The 22,573-nt window shown below is 40.8% G+C and overlaps 1 long non-coding RNA gene across 1 annotated transcript; it reads right to left on the reverse strand.

Moving 5' to 3' along the window:
• Positions 1-6,944: 6,944 nt before the first annotated feature.
• LOC127533762 (uncharacterized) lies at positions 6,945-9,993 on the reverse strand. Its single transcript, XR_007941523.1, has 3 exons — positions 9,891-9,993; positions 7,388-7,487; positions 6,945-7,053 (listed from the first exon to the last, which is right to left on the reverse strand). It is a non-coding gene; the product is annotated as an uncharacterized LOC127533762 (long non-coding RNA).
• Positions 9,994-22,573: the final 12,580 nt, after the last annotated feature.

Consider the following 22,573-nt stretch of genomic DNA (forward strand, 5'->3'; position numbering starts at 1 on the left):
ATAAAATTAGTTCGTCGATCTGGCTCTAAACGCTCTGCAGACTATGTATTAGCAATGGGGAAATACACCGTACTTTCCGGACAGTAAGCCGTTACTTTTTCTCATGCTTCGAACCCTACTGCTTATACAACGATGTGGCTAATGTATAGATTTCTACGGGCCAGCTTCATGCCGTCCATTACGTTTATCCTCGTCAGAATGAAATACCGAACCGGTCACAGTGGACAATGAAACTGTTCGAATTAAATCAAACGCACTCACACTAAATTCTTCAGATCAGTCATTTTGCACTTAATGCACCACACCCTCATCATGGAAACACACGAAGGAATGCATATGATTTAGCTTTAAGTTAAGGCAATCGATCTCTCGGTCAAAGAAGTAAACAGAGCTCCTGCACGTATTTATTTTGAGATCTGAATATTCCGATCCTTATATTCAGGTGCGCTCAATAGTCCGGAAATCACAGTATGTATGTGGAGAATAGTATGTAGTTAAAGTCACGTTGAAAAACTCTACACTCATGACTACTAACGTTGCTATGAGCTTTCTGGTCCTATGATTTGAAAATGGACGGGAAGATGAGAGAGTAAAATTCAGAAATGATATTACTTTATAAAATCTCTGGAAGCAAGTTTTTATTTACATTACTAGAGATACCTGCTGAGCCTGAGAACTCCTGCACTTTTGTTTGAAAGTTAAAACAAGTTAAATTATTTCAGTTATATTGAACTTTTACTTTATTGTGAAAATTCAGGGAGCTATTATTTAAGTTTTTATTTGCATTTACTAGAGATAATGCTGAGCCTGAGAACTCCTGCACTTTTTTGTTTTTGTTTGAAGTTAAACAAAGGTTAAATTATTTCAGTTATATTGAAATTTTATTTTATTTATTGTGAAAAATTCAGGGGAACTATTATTTAAGTTTTTATTTGCATTTACTAGAGATAATGCCTGAGCCTGAGAACTCCGGCACTTTTGTTTTGTTTGAAGTTTTTAAAAAAGATAAGTCATTTCAGTTGTATTGAAATTTTACTTTATTTACTGTGAAAATAATTCAGCGGAGCTATTATTTAAGTTTTTATTTTAACTTTACAAGAGGTGCTGCTGAGCCTGAGAACTCCCTGTATTTTTGTTGTGTTTGAACTTAAAACAAAGACAAGTCATTGTAGTTATATTTAAATTTAACTGTATTTTCTGTGGAAAAATTTCAGAGAGCAATTTATTTAACCTTTTATTCAACTTTATAAGACATGTTTCTGAGTCTAGGAAATTCAGGCACTTATGGAGCTATTATTTTCTATTTGTGTGATTCAATAAACATGCTTTAGGCATTTCATGAAGTTCAGTGTTTGCATTATTCTTTTTTTTTTTACGCCAATTTTTACCACTTTTACTGCAAATGAATATCGGCTCCAAAATATCGGTTATCGGCCTCCTCTAACTACTAATAATCGGTATCGGTCCTGAAAAACCCATATCGGTCTATCTCTAAAACTCCAGAAGAGGTCCATCGATTCGGTCTTTTGTCCACAGAGTGACGCAGCATTTCACCGACAATGTGCAGATGATCAGGTAAATACATTGGTATGTAACCATATTAAACCCTTATGCATCCTCTCACAAAAAATGTCATACGCAGTACTATGGGACAAAAAAAACTGTAATAAAATTATTATATAATAATATAATTTTCCTCTTACATAGTTAGATTTTTAAACCATCAGTCCAGATAATAAAAGTTTTGATTGAACTGATCATTTTCAGAGTATTAACATTTTCTTTATTACCTTTAATTCCCATTTCATTCTACATTATATCACTATTGTTCATTGTGAAAAAATTAAAATAAACTGAGTTTTACCCAAAACACTTAATGCTAAAGGAAATATTTAAAAACTAATGCAGTCTTGACGTATTAGTGATGAGTAACAATGATTGATTTTGGCAATGATTTTGTTTCATCATTATTTATTGTGGATAATTTGTGTGAAATGAAAAACTCACACTCAGTCATGTGCGCATCACATGACTATATTAAAAAAAATCTGATTAATGTTAACCATAATAAGTCATATGATACTTAATGTGCTTAATTTCTTTCTGTTTTCCTGGCAACTAAAGTTTAAATTTTTTTCGGTAACACTTCTATGAAGCCCACATTGATTAATGCATTATAATGGCATCCATATGCATTATAATGCATTCATAATGCCTCAAACTACACTTATAAGCAAACATAATGCTTCATGATGCTTTATATCAATGTTACAACTGAGTTACATACCACGATGGACGCAACAGTGTAATTTTCAACAATTATTTATTTCATAAGGAGAAGTGGGTATCCCTGCTTACTTCATCATCTTGTCTCTGAACTCAAACCTAATTAATTTTACAGCACCACAAAAGGCGGATCAACCCGCAGGTATAACATGCATGAACTCACTCTAAACTTTATGGCACGGCAAAAGAACTGCAAACTAACACACCACAAATGGCGGATCAACCCGCAGGTACACACGTGGACAAATTGTTTGGTACCCCTCAGTTAAGAAGGAAAAACCCACAATTCTCACTGAATCCTTGAAACTCACAAAGTAACCAATAAATAAAAATTATTGAAAATTAAATAATCAAAACAGCCATTACTTTTGATTGTTGATTAACATAATCTTAAAAAAACAAACATATGAACAGGCCTGACAAAAATGATGGTACCTCTATAAAAGATTGAAACTATTTGACCAGAGTGACATGATTAACTCAGGTGTGTCATTTATTGACATCAACAGGTGTTTCCAAACTCATAATCAGTCAGTCTGCCTATTTAAAGGGAGACAAGTAGTCACCCTGCTGTTTGGTGAAAGGTGTGTACCACACTGAACATGGACAACAGAAAGCGAAGGAGAGAATTGTCCCAGGACATCCGAAAAAAATTATAGACAAAACATCTTAAGGTAAGGCTATAAGACCATCTCTTAAACAGCTTGAAGTTCCTGGTGACAACAGTGGCCATATTTTCAGAAGTTGATAGACCCACGGGGACAGTAGCCAACCCCTGGCGTGGGCCGCAAGAGGAAAATTGATGACAAATTGAAGAAGACGGATCGTTGGATTGATTGTATCCAGAGCCAGAAGCAACCTCAAAGAAATTAAAGGTGAACTCCAAGGCCAAGGTACATCAGTGTCCGATCGCACCATTCGTCGTTGTTTGAGCCAAAGTGGACTTCATGGAGACGACCAAGGAGGACACCACTGCTGAAAAAACTCATAAAAAAGCCAGACTGGAATTTGCAAAAATGCATGTGACAAGCCACAAAGCTTCTGGGAGAATGTCCTTTGGACAGATGAGACCAAACTGGAGCTTTTTGGTAAGGCACATCAACTCAAAAACCAAGCATACGAAGAAAAAACACTGTCCCTACGGTGAAACATGGAGGAGGCTCAGTAATGTTTTGGGGCTGCTTTGCTGCATCTGGCACAGGGCGTCTTGAAAGTGTGCAAGGTACGATGAAATCTGAAGACTATCAAGGCATTCTGGAGAGAAATGTGCTGCCTAGTGTCAGAAAGCTTGGTCTCAGTCGCAGGTCATGGGTCTTCCAACAGGACAACGATCCAAAGCACACAGCCAAAAACACCCAAGAATGGCTGAGAGAAAAGCGTTGACTATTCTAAAGTGGCCTTCTATGAGCCCAGATCTGAATCCCATTGAACATATGTGGAAGGAGCTGAAACATGCCATTTGGAGAAGACACCCATCAAACCTGAGACAACTGGAGCTGTTTGCTCATGAGGAGTGGGCCAAAATACCTGTTGACAGCTGCAGAACGCTCATTGACAAATACAGAAAGCGTTTAATTGCAGTGATTGCCTCAAAAGGTTGTGCAACAAAATATTAAGTTATGGGTACCATCATTTTTGTCCAGCCCTATTTCATTAGTTTGTTTTTTTAAATAATTATGTTAATCAACAATTCAAAAGTGATGGCTGATTTTGATTATTTAATTTTCAATAAATTTTTATTTATTGTTACTTTTGTGAGTTTCAAGTGATTTCAGTGAGAATTGTGGGTTTTTCCTTCTTTAACTGAGGGGTACCAACAATTTTGTCCACGTGTGATATAACATGCATGAATTCACTTCAAACTTTAGGGTACAGCAAAAGAACTGCAAGCTAACACACTCCACTATGAAAATACACCAAAGATCGAGTAAGAGAGTCAGAGCATCGATGGTAATTAACAGGGGAAGTGACCCAAATCAAACAAACATAAAACAAAAGACAAATGTAGGGAGTTAGTTCGCCTGCACAAGTTCTTTATTCTTTCACACAGCTGTAGTGTATTACTGGGTGAACTAACTCAAATTAAAAAATACAAACAAGATTACAAAAAGGACAGCAGGCAGCGGCCACACGAATACTGCAATACACAAAACACAACATTACCAAAAGCTAAAAACAGTTTAATCACCGCTCTAAAAACATTAAAAAGCCGCATACCTGAACGCCGTCGTCCCACGCTCAGTTTTCACTCACACGGTGCCACAATCACTCCATTCTGCAGCAAGTCCATAAAACCCTGCCATACAACATACATATAAAATACTGAACAACATAAAACCACCACCATATTACAATAATATTTACCGGATTGTCTCATTTCATCCTCCTGCCTGGCGTGTGTGCCCAGCAAACACTTCAGGCCACCCCACAGGAAACCAGCATCTACTTCGGCAAGCAGCCGACTTCCTTTTTAAAGGAAAATGCCCAGGAGAAGAGCGACACCCTATGGTGTCCTATGCTACAATATCAACGGTCATAAAACATTATGTCATTTATAATGATTATAATGACTTGTTCCATGGATGCTCATGAATACTCACGAACACTACATCCATAATGCTTTATGAGGTATGAAGCCCCGGCAATCACAATGGCATTTATGAGGCTTTTCATAACGCTTCATAACTACACTCATAATGCTTATGATGCACTATATCAACAGTCATAAACATTATATCACTTATAATGAATTATAATGGCTAGTTATATGGATGCTCTTGAGTACTTATGAACACTTATATTATGCTTCATGAGGGCACTCACAGTGCATTATAATGCACTCTTCACTGACTGCTCAGAATACATTGATTACCTATACACAAAACTCAAGTCACTGTAGTGACAACTCATAGTATGTATAATAGCCTATGAAGTATCATTAGTCATCATCTGTATGCATTAAGTAAAGTGACATACATATGGATGCATTTATAATACATAATTCATCATAACGCTTCATTGTAGGGGCTAAGTAAAGTGTGATGCATTTGGATGCATTTATAAGAATATATGTTGCATCTTAAGTGATTAGTATGCAAAACATAACACAGTAAAATGCGGGTTCTGTAGAAATGGAAACTCAAGGTATTCAAAATACATATTCAAATAAGAAAAAGACCAAATATATTTTTACAGTTATTCAGGGGGTCAAACAAACTAGCCACTATTATAAGAGATATAAAATACAAAATTTAACCGAGGAACGCCCTCCCCCCAGAGGGGCATTAAAGGACGTTTGCTTGAAGCAGCTTTTTAAAGTGCATCTTATCACTTACAGGTAAACAGTACACATATGTAAACACTTGGCCCATAAGGGCACGATCACACTAAAGTTTGTTTGCCAGCTGGGATATGACCATGACCTAATAGTACAAACAAATAAATTTATTTACAATACAAGTGTATTCAGGGTGTTCGAACAAACAAGCAACTATTTAAAAAGAGGTATAGAACAATACAAAGAACCTTTCATAAATCCATATCAACACTCATGAACATTAAATTTCTAATATCATGAAAAAGGCACCCGAGAATGCCATTTCTATGCGATCTCCCAAGCCAGTACTAACACTCAATTACTCTTAAATGCTCTTTTAACAGCTTGGTCGTTCGATTGCCTCCATGACGCCAAATCTCACATTTAAATGTTTGCCAGGCCCTTCTAAGTTTTGTGTATGGGCTCTGGTTACAGAATCTACAAAGTGTCTCCTGTGGCAGACAGTATGGTGATCATAACCTTCCTCTGACAGAGCTCTTCACTCATCGGTCACAATGCTGGATCCCCTCCTAATATGGCACCGTATGATGGGAAGAAGCTGCTCTTTGAACGCTTTGCGACAATCTTCCCTGAAATCGGTCTCCTGGGGTCTGCGCTACTTCCAGCATACCAAATACCCCATTTTTTATTCGTCTTCATGCTGGTCCCATTCTCTCCCGGTTGTACTGTCCAAACATATTTTTTGTAATTTTCGGATTAACCCTTTAGCTTCAGTGTACCGCCGGGCAGTAACCTATAATTTGCATAGGAATTTCAAGAATGTCCGCGGGCCGAAACGCGCTTATACAACACTATACACGATGGAAAGCTTAGATTCTCATGAATCCGCCGGTTATAAACCACTTTCAGATGCGATTACCACCAGCGGGTGAGAAAACACATTTGTCGACAAAAACAAATATTCATCCATCCGTTCTCTATACACCGGCTTCAACGCACCACAGCGCGACTCACATTTCCGGGTTCATTATTATACACAAAAAAAAGATTCCACAAAACGGCATAATCCAACCTTTTACATCCAGACAACACAGCCAGTAAACTATTTGTCCAAACATGTCTGAAGTCGGTATAAAATCCCCGAATCGGTCCTTTCAAGGAAAAGCACTGCGATGCCCGTCCAATTTCCCCCGTATTTTTCGTAATTTTTTTATTTAAAATAGAATATTAGCGATTTTTTGTACTGAAACGGCTGGAATTGACTGAAGCTTAAAGGGTTAATAGTTACATGCACAGGTAATGACATTTCCTTGAATAGAAATGCACGCACGCACGCACGCACACGCACACGCACACACACGTATCATAAAAACGCATCTTACCTTTCTTTTGTGTGAGAACTTGCTTTCGTCCAGCATAAAAAAGCAATGATGGCCACCAACTTTCATTTGACCTTGAACTCGAAGTTTGCACACAGCACGATTGCAGGCCTGCATGTAGGAAACAATGACAATTCAGTTAAGCTGCTTTGTTAAGGTGTATTACTATATTCACACATCCAGCCTCAACTATGGTACTCAAAAACTAACTGTAAAGCCATGGTAGGTTTTGACAAAATTTCAAATCATGCAGCCCATCAGCATGATTTGAAATTCTGTTCCTGTTAACAAAGGCTTCAATCATATTCCACTTTGGAAATTTAATTTGAGATGTTATTCTCCTTTTCACGTTATACAAATTCAATTTTGAATGGCCTGATTATGGTCCCTGCACATTTAATTCAAAGTAGGTTAAATAAAAGCAAAAATGTAGTCTGTTTTATACTTTTCTCAGAGATGAAGCCATCTTGGTTAAGGTCCTGCTACTGCCTGCAACACCATCTTCAATAAGATCTGTCTGCTTCAGACGTAATCCTTGGGAGAACCTACAAAGAGATGAAAACAACTTCAAAACCACTTGCCCAATGGACAAATATTCCATTAACATAAGGTGGCTCATTGTTATTCTTATGAGTGAGCCACAGTGGCTCTTCATTTCAAATTCCTAGTGCAAGCATAGCTTCCCTGTAGTTGAATGAGAAACATTAGTTATAAAGTAGGCAATCATTTGTTTCATAGACACAAATACCCTTTTGATATTGACAAAACTTGCTAAAATGTGTAGCTTTAGGAGTCCTTCATGATTCCATTTTAAACCAGCCAAAATAATTATTGCATAAAATAATTATTTTCCTAATATCACATTTGCTTCCCAAAAATGTGTAATATTGTGGCACTTAAATATTAATCATAATTTAAAAGAAATTCAAGTACGTAAACTGAAAAATGCTTGGAAAAAATAATTTCAGCAGTGAATCTAGAAATAATCAAATTTTACATTTTCACATCAAATATTGTAAATGCAATTGCCACCTATTTTATACACCTGACTTGAAAACCTTTAAAGCAGAAGAACAGTAAGATCAAAATAAAATATTGAGACTTAACCACCTCTAGCTTTTATGGGAGACGCCAGCGTGTCGTCAATTTGCTATGGTCACGTGGTACAAGACTGCTACTGGTTGGCAAGAACCGGCAGTAACATAACGGCTTGCTACGAGAACGGTATCGGGTTTGAAACAAATACGTAAAGTTATCGCTTTTCATGAATGAAATTGCAACATGTATGTACACAGTGGTTAATAGCGTGTGTACTTGGTTGGTTGTACGAAGCGTTTGAGAAGGGATCAGGCTTGAAATTTCACCGAATACCGATGTCAGGAGAGAGAAGATGGCGGTGGCTTCAGCCTCAACAGGAAAAATTGTACCCCAGTAAGCAGCAGAAGATCGTGTTTGTGGCTCCCACTTTTCTTCAGGTAAACTATTCAACAGTTTAGCATGTTTAGTATGTCTAACTTTGAGCTTATTTACCAAAAGATATTGATTAGTGTCGCATCCTTCGTGTGAAGCGATCTCTCCACTTTCGGTTTGGTTCAGTGTTGTCATGTGTTAACCGATCGCTTTTTAGGCGAATGAAGTATACTAAAGTCGAATGAAGCATATTCAATAACATCTCCTTAAGCCAGCAGCCTCCTATTTGTAACCATATTTGTTTCCGTATGCGTCTAGCGACCGTTTTTTAGAATTGTCCTATTTTCGATCACCAATGCTGTGGGTCTGTTACTGTTCCATAGAAGCCATACTGCAGACAAAAAATACAGCAACTTCTTGACGTTTCTTTGACATCTTGTGAGATTAACAGAAGATATATTATTTTTAATTCATAATTATATATTTTTGGGTGGGTGAACTGCCAGCGTTGTCAATCAATTAAAAATAAATGTCGGTGAAGGAAATGTCCGGCACAATGAAGATCGTCAACCCACTCAGTCTTCAAATTGTAGGGATCTGACAAGGTTTTACCGTTTCCCTGATATCTCAGCTTACTCACGGTATATTTGTCGGGCCTCAGGTGATAAGGATTGAGCATAATCGGACAATTTCACGAAAGGAATAGATCGCATTGCTATCATCAGCCATTGTTCCTCAGGTTCCTCTTGCCAACCAGCGCCGTAATCACGTGACTTCGTGACGTCACTATTTGTAAACACTGGCGTCTCCCATACTGTGTTTTGTTCAGCATATGGCTAAAACACAAAACTTAATAGAAACTCTTCTCAAACAGAATAACAGTAAGCAATGGTCGATACCACCAGCAACTGGACTGCTTGAACGACCACTGAGCCATCTTCTGTTGTTTTTTTAATACCGTGAGACCAATATCGACCCTCCCCCACCCCCTGCACCTGCCGATTTCAGCACAGAAATGATTCCCGGTTGAACTCCGGTCACCGTAGGAAAACGCTATGAGCCGCGGTTGACCACCGTCCTGCCTGCAACAGCTATTTTCTAAATGGAGATATCGTGCCCGCTTCAGCCCGGTCGCCGGTCCGCCGCCGGACAACACAATAAGCCCGGGAGTCGCTGGCGGTCGGGGCAAATGTCAACCGGGCTCATTATGTCGTCCGGCGACAGACCGCCTCGCCAAACAGCCGCGACGTAAGGCGGCGGTGGCTGTGACCGCTGGCTACTTTGACATAATGAGCCCAGAAAACCGTCACAGCGACTTCTAGCTGAGAAACGTTGTCACCGTTAACTACTAACGAATATCAGGTTCAGTTAGCCAGGTACTTGCTAGCTAAAGGTTAAACAATGTATGCTAACATTAGCGCTAGCTAAACAATGCTATCACACACACGCTCTCGATCGTAAAGCCAAAGGCAGATACACATTTACTTGAATTTAAGTTACCGTCGTCGGTATAATAATGTCTACTGTTTAATACTCACTACAAAAGTTGCTTTTCGTGCCACGGGCTCTCTGAAAACAGTGAGGTTGTGCTGGTTACTGTTCTCCGTCTCTTCACTTTTGCCGCCACTTCGACCTTTTTCGTATCAATCCTCCGTCTTCTTTCATTTTCTAGGTCAGGCAGGTGCAACCACCATTCTGGCGCGTTACCCGCCCCTAGAATACGTGTGTACTACACCCACAAACCACATTCAATTTAAAACAATATCCTGATCAAATGAAGAATTCCAGTTTCATGTCCTGCGGCAAATTTTACATTCATTAAATGTAAAAAATACTAGATTCAAACCTAAAAACATTTGATTCAGTGATCAACCAAATAATTTTAAGTTATTCGAATGTGAAAATATACATTAAATGTACAATAGCTTTGTTTTACTTTTTCAGTGCATAAAGCATTACGAGTGTAGTTATGAAGCATTATGAATGCCCTCATAGTGCATTGTGATTGTCGGGGCTTCATACCTCATAAAGCATTATGGATGTAGTGTTCATGAGTATTCATGAGCATCCATGGAACAAGTCATTATAATTCATTATAAATGACATTATAATGTTTATGACCGTTGATATAAAGCATCATGAAGCATTATGTTTGCTTATAAGTGTAGTTATGAGGCATTATGAATGCATTATAATGCATTATGGATGCCATTATAATGCAATATCAATGTGGGCTTCATAGAAAGTGCTACCTTTTTTCTCTTGGGCTGGTCAGAGACTCCCTCCCTACTGTCAGTGAAGAACATCACAGCTGTGTGCCTCAGCAGCAGCTGGCCAAGAAGCGCCGCACACTGGGACCAGATGAACTACAGAGGATAGCTACAGAGGTGAGATCAAGCTGAGGCTCTGGTAACTTAGTATCCTACAATATGTCTGTGATTGTTGTCCTTCCTGTTGTTATTCCTTTCTATATATATGTGGACGTCGTCTCTCCGTGAAGTTGATGAGTGGTGACCTGAACAATACAAACTTTTCTCACCACTCATCAGGACACACAGCTCATAAATAAATCTAATATCAACTGGCAGTGGTTCCTCCTGGCCTTAGCAATCTGAACAGCATGGCTCCATGTAGCACTGATAAACCTGCTGAGCAGACCTGCCACATGTAGATAGCAGGGCGTTTATGAAACACAGAATTCAACTGCACAACAGCTGCTAGTGCATACACATATGTCAGCAACCAATAATTGATTATCTGTGTTGAATTTAACACTGGTATCAAGGCTGAAGTCTGTTATTTTCCTCTGTAAAGTAACATGTTTGAAACCTGATAAATTAAAGAAGGACATGAGGGTGTCCACAACCATATTCCAAACCTCCAATTTCTCCAATAAAGTATATGCTATTCTGTTGTAGATAAACATTTTCCAAATAAGGTTAAATAATATGGGCATGACCTGAGTGTGTTGTATGGTCTTTTACAGTGTTATAATCATAGTAAGCTCTTATGTGAACAATTGGACAAGACACTTTTATGTAGGTTCTGTGTGATATAATGTGTGTCTTTCTTTTATAGGTTTTGTGACACAATCCTGGGCCATGCAAAAGAGAGGTTTGCCATCACCAAACACCTAATCAGTGCTACACTGCTTCAAGGAGACAGATTCCAGGAGTACGACAGCCAGTTCCCTGAAGCAGCGCTCAACACCACCATGGAGGCCTGTCAATGCTGAACAAGGGCAAGCTGAAAACTGAACTGTCGCTCATCTTCAGCAACACAGAGTTCAGGAGTTGCAATGGTGCTGTGGCTCTGTCCAGCTCTTCATGAGCAACAATCTTCAGGACACCTTCTCAGAGACTGTGTCTCTCTGAAGATCCTCATCACGACTCCAATGATGACAGCTGATCTGAGAGTTGCTTCTCAAACTAAAAAGAATCAGACTCCTCAGGAACACATGTCGCAGGATCGTCTTAATGCACTGGCCATGCTCTCTATGGAAAAGAAAACTTGTCAGGAGACCCCAGATTTTAACCATAGAGTCATTGAGAATTTGCATGTCTCAAAGACAGAAGAGCAAAACTTGCATACAACAAAATAACACAGATGTAGAGGTGCTGGCTTTAATTCTCTAAAATGTGAGGATTTACTTTTTTGTCATTTAATAATGTAAATAGAAATGTTAGTTGACACAAGTGGCACTTTAGACTGAAAGCCTGTTGATTTTCATGTTCTGAATCTGAGGAATGGACTGTTTTTCTTATTTTTCATCGTAAATATTTAATGTTAGTTGACAGAAGCACTTTGGGCTCAAAGCCTAAGATAAGATAAGATAGTTTATTTGTCACATGCAAGTTATAATAGTATAATGCCTAATGGTTTCAGTATTTTTTTTCAGGCAAAGTGACAAATTTTTATTGCTTTCAGGGTTTCCTCTACATGTAATTGATTGTGGCGCACCGCCACGGCAAAATAAAAGCCGCCACACCTTCAGAATAATGTTTTTTTTTAACCTTGTTTTTATGTTGTTTTATGTTTATATTAATGACGATTATTGTGTTAAACATGCATGGCAATTTCCGCGGATCGCGGGTTTCTGACGATTTAATTTCAAATTTGAACATTCTGTGACTCGTCTAATCCGTTGAGAATAGTTGTGAAATATGCAAAATATGCGCGATTCATCTGCCGTCTGGCCGCAGGGGATGTGTCCTCTAATCAGACACTGGGTCTGCTGCGGGGTTACTGGACTGACAGCCTGTGCTTTGGGAGGGGGAGAGCTCACAGCTAGCCTAGCCATGCTAGCTCCATGTTTCTGACGGCACAAGGGTTCTAGGGACGCTCGGACAGGGAGGGAGGCGGGCTAAAAGGGTTGTCTATCAAATCCCTCTGCAGGCAATTGGGAGGTATACAACCATCAACGCAAGAATAGGCTGACGTAGTTCCTAGAGCCCGGCGGATTGTGGCTAAGTCCCATTAGCTTCCCAACCAGCGGAGCCGCGGAGCCAACTGGTATATTAAGGATTTGCCATATCCCGTCGGCATAAGTCCAAATATGTCTTTCTTCTCAATGAAACACTTAAGTGCGTCCTTTGTTTATCTTTCAAGTTGAATTTTACTTCAAATCTTTAAGGGCTGTGGCCAAGCCGAGTCGAAAGATAACTGTTTATTGTGCGTGGTTGTTTCTGTCAGAATCATCATCTCTGTCGTCACTTAGTTACGCCCGCCTTCTGACTCTACACTTCATGGTGATTGGTCCCAGCCAGTTTTTAGGAGAATCCAGCCCTCGAGCCTTATGGAGGCTAACTAGACCCTCCCTGGCAGAGAATTAAATTCGTTGCCGTGGGTTGTCTAGCGCGGCTAGGCTAGCTCACAGCAGCACCTGCTGCTTGTTGAGGACAGTGACGTAACTGCAGAATGATCCGAGTTTTCCTGTCAGTCTCCAAAACGGCAGAAAAGTCGCTAGATTTGTGGCTAGTCGCTTTTGACAAAAAAAGTCGCTAGGACGCTTTGGAAAGTCACTAGATTTAGCGAGAAAGTCGCTAAGTGGCAACACTGGCACCCGCGCTCCGCATCAGCTCGTGCTTCTAGTGTGTGTGTGTGAATGCGCGAACTGATTATGTCAGGCCAGGCGTCACATTAAAACTCCACTCCAACTCCATTTATATTGGGTTATAGTTTTTCTCATTTTATGCGGAAATTGTGAAATCAAGCGAGACCCGCATATTTCTCTTTTTTTCGTGGAAATGTGAAATTCTTGGCGGGAATTATGTGCTGTTTTGCGGGGATTATGCAGCCTTTTGGGAAATAATTGACCCCGCATAATCGGCGGCATTTTGGTGATTAATGCGGGAATCGTGCGATCGCATAATCGCGTTTTTCTGGAGGGTCTAAGAACATTGAAAGAGAAGGAAATGGCTGCAAGAAAGCCCACGAGCAGCAGTTGAAAAGGAAGGCTGTCCAGAGACTTACACAGCTTGCTGCAAAGAGAAGAAAATTGGCAAAATAGGAGTGTTACAGTGAACTGACTTGTATATAGTGTTCATAGTAGTATAGAACTCTTATAGATTTGTGAAATATTTGAACTGAAGATAGTGAGAAAAGATTGAAGAACATGTAAGTTAACTTTTCATTATATTTGCTGACTTAAACAAGTCTAGTATTATTATGTTTTTGATCATTTTTATCAGTCTAAATGACTTCTATTTTACTATAATCTCTCAGCTTCAGGCCTCCCCCCCCCCCCCAAGTAATTTTCAGCTGAATCAGAATTTCCTGTTGCCATGCATGATTAAAGGGGAACTTCGTTTTTTTTTCAACCTGGGGTCTGTTTTCATATGTCATTTCATACATGTGAGTGATGGAGAAATGAATTTTCGACATAGCTCCAGTATTTAGCCAGGCAGGCAGCTTAGCAGCTCAGCTAGCAGCTCAGCTAGCGAAAAGTATGGGGCATTACCCCCACCGACGTCAAAGTCCGTCCTAATGTGCTTTATTCCCACACTGACCAACTTGGATAGTCTCAATGAGTCCCACAACATACTAGAGATGAGAAGTGAACGAAAACCTCCTGGCGATCGCTCTTTGTTGTGGTCTGTATCCAAATCTCAGGACACTGTAAAAGCAAATCTCGTTCCGAAATCGCGCGATAGCTCGCGAATCCGCGCCAAAACCGGTGTTTCGTCGTCGTCGTCATCGTTTTTGACTTTTATTTGAAATGTGATGCACAGCATTCTTTCCCTGGTCTGCTGTCTCTCATCTGTCTCATAATGTTAACGGGCATCCAGTCAGTTAGCTAGTCAGTAGCACCTTGGCTTTAATATTAACACATGCACTGACACACAGCTAGTTCTCTCAGTCTGTTCAAACAGACACTGACTCCTGTAACGTTGCTAGCTAGAAGAACGTCAGCTAACTCCTGCCTAACAACATAACAGTAACCTGTGATTAAATGCAGCAAAAACGAGGACTTGTAATGATAATAATGTGTTGTATTGAGTGGTAGAAGTAAAGAATTGTGCCACGTATCCTGATTTAAACCAGGTACTTGCACTGCTAACGAAACATGTCCTTCTGTGGGAGCAGGCTTAGCTCTGCAGGTAAGCATAAAGGCTCAGAGCCGAGTCGGGAAGTTGGACGGGATCAAATCATTTTTGAGGCAAGATAGGGGGAGAGGAGTTGCTGTATTTTTCTTGTTAAAACATTACGTATCAACCAAGTGCTTGTATGATTTTACACTTTTCTGGTTTGTTAAAAAAAAAACAAGAACATGCAATACAAAAAAAATCTCTCAAACTTTAGGGGTGCTGGGATTCAATTTAGGGGGTGCTTGAGCACCCCCCAAAAATGAGTTGGTTTCACAGGTATGGATTTGTTTTTGTTTATTTGAGTATGTAATATAAATACTGTTTCCAAAGATTTTGCTGGACAGAAGAAGCACTTGGCCACTCTTCGAAGCTGGAAAAATGAATTTTCCTTTTTTACTTTTGAAGTAAAAAAATAGATTTGCATATTTATACATTCTTATTGTTTAATTATAGAAAAGGAGATTTTAAGGGTTTGGTGTGTACCAATTACACCTTATCTGGAGCAATCATATCAAACACTGGGGAGATAAATTCAAATTCACTAGCTGGTAACATTTATGTGCATTTATTGTCTATTTGACTCAGCAGTAGTGCTTAGGTGTACCCTCGTAGTGGTGCATAGTAATAGCACATCAACATAATTTACATCAATTCTTGTATTGCGGTGTTGCCGACTCTGCTATTTGGTTTGGTAAATAAGTGCGCCCCCCCAAAGAAAAATTCACCAGCCGCCACTGGATGCCAGTGCTGAGGATGCTCTCCGCCCACCCTCGGTAGAAGCTCTTCAGGACTGGGCCCCCAGACCGGCACGCCGCAGCTTCCTGAGGAAGTAGAGGCGCTGGTGGGCCTTCTTAATCAGCTGGGAGGTGTTGTGGGTCCAGGTTGAGGTCTCAGACAGGTGTACTCCAGGTATCTGTAGGTGGAGACCACCTCTACATCAGCGCCGTCGATGTGCAGGGGACGGGGGGACGTCTGGCTCTGCGGAAATCCGCCACCATCTCCTTGGTCTTCTTAACGTTGATGCAGAGGTTGTTGTCTCTGTACCAGTCAACCAGCAATTCTAACCTCCTCTCTGTAGTGGGACTCATCGTTGTTTGAGTCCCACTACAGAACTTAGCAGAGGTGCAATTCTTCTTCTCCCTTTGTTCAACAGATGAGATAGATCATTGTTTTTAGTATAATGGATAAATCGACCGCACACTTTTTGAAATGTCTCCTGTTTTTTTCGTAACAATCTAAGAAATTTCTTTCCAGAGGTAGGCAGGAAGATAATTCCCAAAACTACATTGCAATACAGGCTTACTTGTACTTTTCCATGTTAAGCTATTGTCCTTTTTGCTTGTAAAAAACAAATATTTAAAAAGATTCTTTCATGATGTTTTATATTATGTACAGCTGGGTAGAGGCCAAGTAGATAGAGTTTGGGATCTAGCTCTAATTTTGATTGAGAGGATGTCCTGCACATTTAATCTAACCTCCTCCCAAAACTCCCCCACTCTTGGGCTCTGCAGTAGTGAAAGATTGTGCCCTTATCTATACCACACCTATTGCAAATGTCTGGAATATTCATATTAAATTGTTCAATTTTTCTGGAGTGGTATACACCCTCATCAGCCAGTTGTATTGTTGGAGTTTTAAGCAAGTATTATTCGTCCCTGTCTGGGCTGCCTTACATGCGCTGTGCCACTGTTTCAGTGTTAAATCCTCCTGTAAATCAGATTTGCATGCATTAACTTAGAGTCAGAAGAAGTCATAAAATTCAGAGATGATTCCCTTTCCAAAAGATTCTTAATAAGAGTTTTCTCCAATAGGGTCAGGGGCGGGCAGGACGTATTGATTTTGATTTGCTCTAATGAAACTCCTTAACTGAAGGTATTTGAAGAAATGTTTGTGAGGGATATTATATTTATACACCCCATGCTTAACATTATATTGAATGCTAAATATTCCCATTAATACCATAAATGTCTTTTATTTGTTTCGTCCCTCTGCCTGCCCACAGTTTAGAACCTGCATCCCCTTTTCCCGGGGTGAAACAGAAAGGGAGGGTGAAATCTTTTAGATATTTCTTGACTTCCTGCCAGATTCCTATCATGTTTGAATGATAGGATTAGTGGAGAACGTTTTGAGTTTTTTAGGTTCATCTGAGTACACGTAAGTGGGGAATGGGAGCCTTAGGGAGTGTGACTCAATAACCTTCCATGGAAGGGATCCATCTGTAGTGAAATAAAACATTAGCGTCCTTAGCTGGACTGACCAGTAGTACCATCGCATATTTGGCACTGTAACCCTCCTCTGTCACTGGGTAAGTACAGGAGAGACAAAGGAGCCTTGGGCTCTTATTGTTCCATAAAAGTTATTGAATAATTTTGTCATTCTGGAAAAAAAATGGTGGAGGTGACAAGGTAAGTAAAGGAATCCGCTATTCTAAAAATGGCGAGCAGGGATAGGTGGATTAATCCTGTCCTCCGAGTTGAGAAGCATTATGGAGGATTTTGAGTTATTAATTTTGTAGCCCGAGATTTTTCCAAATGATTAATAAGATCAAGAAGGGCTGGGATAGAACTATCCAATTTTCTAAGAAAAAAATATCTTTATGCCTGTAATCATTATGCTCTCTCACAGCAATTGCAAATGGTTCAGTTGCTGTAATGAATAGTAGAGGCGACAGGGCAGCCCTGTCTACAGCCTCTTCTGATCACTATTAGTTTTGAAATATTGTTGTTGGTAATAATTTCTGCATAGGGATCTTTGTACAAAAGTTTAACCCAGTTACAAAAACCCTCTCCCAGGCCAAAACATCTAATAATTTCGAGTAAATAAGTCCATTCCACTCTGTCAAAAGGCCTTCTCAGCATCTAGTGCTAAGAAGGCTGTATCTGACACCCCTCTCTGGTCATGTAAGATGTTCAAGACCCTCCTCATGTTGTGGAAACCCTAACGGGCAGTCATGAAGCCAGGGCCGGATTGGGAGTCAAATTCGGCATTCGGCCCGGGACTTTTTGGACCAGCCCAGCCCACCTGGCACTAAAAATTGCTACTACTACTACTACTACTACTATTATTATTACTATTACTAGGCTACTACTAGTACTACTACTACCAGTGGCGGTTCTAGCATTATTGACTCCCTAGGCAAGTCAGTCTGTCGCGCCCAGTCACCGGTAAAAACGAACCCCTCTCGCCTTTCCTGTTGCCGGGGGGGGGGGGGGGGGGGGGGGAAGGAATATATACACTATCGGGCTGTCTTCGCCTTCTCCGCCGCAGCCGCGCACCCCCCCGCCACCTGTCGCCAGAGGGTGGCAGACGGTCTCGTCGGTCAGAGAGCAGAGGGCGCACCTCTGAGTCTTGACCTCAGGAGGGCGCCATTTGTTATGTAACGTAACACCATCAGGGTGTCAATGGATGCTTACTCAGCTGCGTGCTTATGAAGGGAATTGTATTTAATTATCCCCCCCCCCCACACCTTCATGCCGCCCCCTTGAGTTTGCCACCCTAGGCGGCCGCCTAGTTGGCTTGTGCAAAAAACCGCCACTGACTACTACTACTGCTATTATTATGTAGCACTATACTGTAGTCTTCTTTACCCATTCACACACACACACACTTTAGACACCAGCTCATAGAGTTGATTACAAATCAGACCATAAAAAAAATCCTTTTTCAAACATTTTACCTGTGAAACACACATTAAGACCATTGGGAAAAAAATGTAATATGCAGATGGAAGAATAGAAATCACATTTGAATATTTTGACAGCTTAATTTGAACAACTACATTTTGTCAGCGGATGTATCCATGGAAATGACTCGAAAACACATGAGGACAAGAAAAGTCAAAGTCTTGAGTGTCGTTCAGGTCCTGTCGTCAGGGCAATACTAACTAGCCAGGGTGCGCTTGAGTGTGTGACTTCTTTCAAGTTCATGCAATTCTATACCATGGCCGAATGAATTTGTTTTCGTTGTTGTGCCCAATACGAGCTGCGTTTGTATTGCAGGAGACAGCTACATTTGGCTAACTAGCCAATTAGCATATAAGGCTACCGTGGATAGACCATGGGCTTGGGCTAAGAGTTTACACCACTGATGCTAACAGCTTGATATTTCTCTACTAAAGGCAACATATTCAGACATCCTCGAAGATATAGTGAAATGCAGGATTCTTTCATGCTCACCACTCCAGCCTCGCTTTCTTCACATCGATCTGCATCCTCATTCTCGCTTGTTGGCTCAGCCTCTTCATCGACAGGTGGTCCTGCCTGTGATGGACCGGCAGCGGCTACAGCAAACATTTCTGTTATCGTTTTACTCTGTCCGGCCGACGCTTCGAGAGCTTTTCTTCTCTTTTCTCTGAGCTTTTTAGCCCCTCCCTTACGTTTTTTGACATTCTTCTCCATCTCCAACTGCCTGGCTGGGCTTTACTGCACACACCGCGATATCAAGTCTAAACCAGGCGTAAACTACCCTTGACGTCACCCGTTGGTTTCAACGCCGAGAAAATGAAGCCCGGATTTTGCTACTTCCTGGTCGCCGTTTTGGATTTTTTGGAGCCAGTGACGTAAAAAGCGTCATCAAACAGGCTGGACTGCAGAGCAACTAGGGGCAGGATTGGCTGAGGACTCTCTTATCCCGCCCACATTTTACCGCAGAGACTTCTGTTGCTGTCTATCAAGTATAGCCACACCCCCTTGCTCCGCCAACTTTAACGATTTATTTAAAATTCAGTATTGATTTATTTTAAGATTGGCCACCTGATCTCTCATTTTGACCATGAAAACTAACGGGGAAAAAATCCTGAGCTGTAGAAAATCAGTATCAAATTTTATTTTTTCCAAAAATGAATTGGGGTCTATGGAGAAAAAAGCTTTTTGGAGCCAACCCTAGTGAACGGCGTGATATTGCAAATTTTTGACACTTCTGAGTTGGCTTCAATTCTGGAGCCAGATGCTACGTCCACTATATATACAGTCTATGGTCTAAACTCTACTCAGCCCAGAGCTGTCACCTGAGGGTGAGGCTGAGCGTGCGTGTGGTGTGATGCATGTGGGCCTGCGTGCCTGTACAGAGCTGATGAATGGTTGGACGTTCATCCCATTCGGCCGCATATGGATAAATAAACAAAATTATTTCATAAATACCAGCGCACTGGCCCAGATGTGGACCAGCCCTTCGGTCAAACGACCGAATGAAACAGATTGATGCTAGAGGTACGGACCCGTACCCGTAGCATCTGTACTAGAGGTACGGATATAGGGCATATATGACATATACACTGCCATTGTTTCATGCCGTGATTTTGTATGTATACAGCTGTTATATAACTTTAACCATGACATAGATCTACTGAAATACATCTTATACTCTATTATAAACCTTTCTACACCGCGGCGATCTCATTCATCTTTATTACTTTTTAAATAACTGGCCAAAGACAGCGGGCGCTGGGGTATTTCAGGCAGCGAGAATTAATGAAGCAAATGGAAAGTGCCGTAGCCATAGGCCACAGGCTACGCGTAAGGGTCCGTATCTGTAGACACTACGAATGAGATAACGTTCAATCCGTCCCTGCATGAAGCCATTTTGGTCTTCCATTATTAGACCTGGTAATAAAGACTCCGATCTTTTAGCTAAGATTTTGCAGAGTATTTTCAAGTCCAAATTCAAGGCTGATTGGCCTCGTATTTTTGGACTTATCATCGGGTTTACTGGGCTTCGGGAGTAGAGTAATCAGGGTGTCCCTCAAGGAGGGAGGTAGTATGCCTTTTTGAAGAGATTCTAAAAATGTTTCAAGAAAGGGTGTTCTGAGTTTTGATTCAAATGTTTTATTGATTTCGATGGGTAGGACAGCTGAGCCTGCTGCTTTCCCACAATTCATGCATCGTATTGCTACTGAGATCTCTTGCAATGTCAAGCTTTCACATTCCTCTATTTGGGGGAAACTAAGTTTGTTTAGGAATGGGTCTGAGCCATGATCTGTTAACCCTACGTTTAGTTCAGAACTATAGAGTCTTTCATAAAAATCTCTAAATGTGTCATTTATGGCAACAGGATCTACAATGCCTTCCCTCTTATCATTTTTAAGGCTGGTAATAGACCTTTCAGTCTGCTGTTGTTTTTTACACCAAGCTAAGATTTCCCCTGGTTTTTCCCCTTGGTCAAAAATCCATCCATTCTCTATACACCGCTTTATCCTCACTAGGGTCGCGGGGGGTGCTGGAGCCTATCCCAGCTGACTCGGGTGAAGGCGGGGGACACCCTGGACAGGTCGCCAGTCTGTTGCAGGGCTACATATACAGACAAACAATCACACTCACATTCACACCTACGGGCAATTTAGAGTACCCAATTAACCTCAGCATATTTTTGGACTGTGAGAGGAAGCCGAAGTACCGGAGAAAATCCACACATGCACAGGGAGAACATGCAAACTCCATGCAGAAAGATCCCAGGCCCAGACCGGGATTTGAACTGGGGATTTTCTTGCTGCAAGGCAAAGGTGCTAACCACTACACCACTGTGCAGCCTTTGGTCAAAAATGCACTATTTTAATTTTAACAGGTTAGCAGCAGCTTTGGATGCTGTGATTTCATTGTTTTGTTCTCTCAGAAGTAATAGATCCTTTTAACAGGGAAGAATCTTCTTTATGTGGGGGGACCCATCTGCCTGCTGGCTGGTGGGTTGAGAGGGACAGAAGACATAGAGAGGTAGATGGGTAGAAAACTATAGGTAGAGAGGTGGAGAGTGGGAGGGATGGGAGAAGATGGGGGTTCTTAAAAAATCTTTTAACCATATCTCATGGCCTTTCGACTTGTCACCGCATGACAGCGTTGGACCTTAGAGCAAAATCTGAACAGGATTTCACCCTCATCAGTACACCTGGGGTATATAAGTTGTCATTTTTTTTTATTTGTAAGTTGGATTTTTCAGGGGCTGCACAGTGGTTAGCATTTTCGCCTTGCCGCAAGAAGATCTCCGGTTCAAATCCCGGCCTGGGTCTGGGATCTTTCAGTCCAAAAATATGCTGAGGTTAATTGGTTATTCTAAAATTGCCCGTAGGTGTGAATGTGATTGTTTGTCTGCATATGTAGCCCTGCGACAGACTGGCGACCTGTCCAGGGTGTCCCCTGCCTTCACCCGAGTCAGCTGGGATAGACTCCAGCACCTCCCGCGACCCTAGTGAGGATAAAGCGGTATATAGAGGATGGATGGATTTTTCAGTTCTTTTAGGTAGTTGTCACCCACATAGTTGTCATCACATATACCAAAGCTTATTTGATTCCAACCAGGTTTGTGGTGTATATATAAAAAAAAATCAGCCAGACCCCAGACGGACTATGCGTCTTTTATTTATGTATGTTTATGTTATGTTGCTCTTGTAATGACTGCTTCAGTTGCATTATCTTTCATTTCAATTCAGGATTTCTTACACTAACATTGTAAGCAATACACATTTGTAATTGTCAATAGTAATTTCATTGTTTCTTTTATATTTGTATTTATAGACGACACACATTTTTGGAAAATATACATTGAGGATATGGACAGGTCCAGAAATGTGAAACAGATGAAATACTACTGGGTCCAGCTGTACCCCACGTGTACGGATGAAGTAGGTTTTGCCACGTGTACTGATG

Source organism: Acanthochromis polyacanthus, chromosome 4, assembly GCF_021347895.1.
Source record: "Acanthochromis polyacanthus isolate Apoly-LR-REF ecotype Palm Island chromosome 4, KAUST_Apoly_ChrSc, whole genome shotgun sequence".
Classification (NCBI taxonomy): Eukaryota; Metazoa; Chordata; class Actinopteri; family Pomacentridae; genus Acanthochromis; species Acanthochromis polyacanthus.